Raw genomic sequence first — 2,832 nt, forward strand, 5'->3', positions numbered from 1 at the left:
CACCACCACCACCACCACCACCACCACCATCATCATCATCATCATCATCATCATCATCATCATTAAATAGTAAACTAATAATGTTCTCATACTTTAGCTTAATTTTATATAATTTTTTAATAGATTGTCCACGAAATAAACATCTTCACGTGGTTTTCGATTGTTAACTGAACATATTTCCTAACGAATGTGAATGTACAATCAGAAGTCCAGGGAAAAGAGAACGTTTATGGCGAATTAATGCGGAACTTACAGCTTTTGTACCCTGACTATCAATTCTCAATTGTATCTATCATCATAGGTGCATTAATTTATGTACCAATAAATTTGCACAAAAGTCTAGAAATGCTCGGTTTTGTGACCAAAAGAAACTGGTGCGAATTCTCCAAATCCAATCTATCAGTGGCATAGTGAAGATTTGTAAGACATACCAAAAATTCTCCATTTGAAATTCTCAAGTGAATAGATGCACACACTAGGGTGTATGTATCGACAGTTCAACCAACACACCAACTCAACCACATATTTACAAACACCAAGAGCTCTCTTATCTCAAAAAGTCTTGTCGTTTTGTTAGCAACCGGCTTGAACTCTCTGAAGGACTTAAATGAAACTCAATGAAATATATACGTACATGCATACATATATACATGTATTTGCATGTATACACTTGCATGTCTGTCTGACTGTATGTATGTAAATATGTATATATAAATATATATATATATATATATATATATATATATACACACACACATATACATATATACAGTATGAGAAGATAATTTTATAACCTCGTTAAATCGGAAAGCAATTTCGTTAAACCGAAGAATAAAAATAAAGATAGGACTGCAGCTGTAAGTGCTAAGGTGACACCGCGGCGAAAGGAGAAATAAATTGAAAGGTATAATGAATAAACGCTCCAATAGGGCAAAACAACTTTATATCATTCCCAAATTATCATAAATCGAATCTAAATATATTTTAAAACAACAAGGCACCCAATGGTAAAACCCAGCAGTATAAAATATACACATATACACGAATAAAAGGTAATAAAACTTAAAAGGGTAATACGAGTGAAGTCGAATGAATAAAAATATATGGAATTAATTAATGCCTAATAATAGCGACTAAAAATAATATAAATATAAATATATAAATATGAATATGTAAATATAAAAAATAAAGTGTAAGGTAACCAGAAAAGAGTTTCATTCAAGCCTATCTCTATGATCGTTTCAAAGGATGCTGCTTCACATCGTTAATGTACAATCCATTAAGGAAATCCAAAGGCAATACCTTTTCATCAGGAGAAAACTTACAAAGGCTTCACATTTCCGGTAGTCACAGTGTTCAATGGCATAAAATAAACAGACAAGTCAAAATAAGAATTCATCCACACACACACACACACACACACACACACACACACACACACATATATATATATATATATATGTGTGTGTGTGTGTGTGTGTGTGTGTGTGTGTGTGTGTGTGTGTGTGTGTACGAACACGCATACATATACATATGTATACATATATAGATTATGTCATGTTTCTGTGGAAGGCATCACACGTGATTAGCAGTAGCCCCCAAAATGTTTTCAAGTTACTACCTCCCTTTGCGACACGACGTTGTCGCAAAAACAATTTATTAATGCCATTCAAATAAAAGACTGTCCTAAAATAAATACAGAGAACCTCCCTATTATTGAATACATACACAAACATCAACAGAAAAAGAACTGGTGGAACATTTTCATCAAAATACCTGTCAAGTGTAAACATAACAAGACAGGTATTGTTGTTTGAGACAGACAAGAAAAAATATGTACCATTATAAAGATCAGCTGTTCTGCTCATGTGAAAGAGGATAACTATGGACGACTGCTTTGAAACCACCAGTTTTTGTATCCAGATTATAAATTCATATTTATACCAATAATAATTGGTGCACTTAGTTTTGTGAGTAAATGCCTAAGTAACAATCTGCATAAGCTAGGGTTTTTTCAGAAAAAGAAATCAACCAACTGATTTGCACGTTACAAACACAATTGGCGAGTGGAACAGGAAAAATATGCAAAACTTCTCTCATGTTAAAAATGTGACATTGTTTTTGCTATCTACATTTCGACGATGGTATTCTGTATCTTTATTAGAAAGCTCGTTTCTCAGAGAAAGAATTTAAATAATTAAAAATAGTAGGGAACATACATACATACATACATGCATGCATGCATACATACATAGATACATACGTACATACATACATACATACATACATACATACACCAGGGAGAAGAGCTTTTCGTGTTTCTAGACATTGTTTTTATCGATACCAGACAGAACTATTTATTGGTTCCAATTTTCGTTTTGATTCCACATTTTAGTCACCCAGTAAAAAAACACAAACAACAAGCACGCACATACACACGCACGCACATGTGCACACACACACACGCACAACATGTAAAGACATTCACTGTCTTTGGTTTAAATCAACAAATTACCAATACGAACACAAATCTATTACTTGTATCGATCAACCGCCATTCCTCGTTTTCTTTTTAATTCTGTTTCTCATCTAAAAAGTCAATTTATCTTTGAAGATCTGTGTTTGAAAGATAACTCATATTACACGTGCGCGTACAAACACTACTCCTCCCTTCACACCCTTATACACACATGCATACACAGAAAACAAAGTCACATATATCTACAGTTGCACATACCTCATACCTACGCACATTTTCTATTTATCTATCTACTTGTGATCGTTTATGTTTGTATCTATGCGCATATGCATTTATATATATGCATTTATATA

Source organism: Octopus bimaculoides, chromosome 11 (assembly GCF_001194135.2).
Source record: "Octopus bimaculoides isolate UCB-OBI-ISO-001 chromosome 11, ASM119413v2, whole genome shotgun sequence".
Lineage (NCBI taxonomy): Eukaryota > Metazoa > Mollusca > Cephalopoda > Octopoda > Octopodidae > Octopus > Octopus bimaculoides.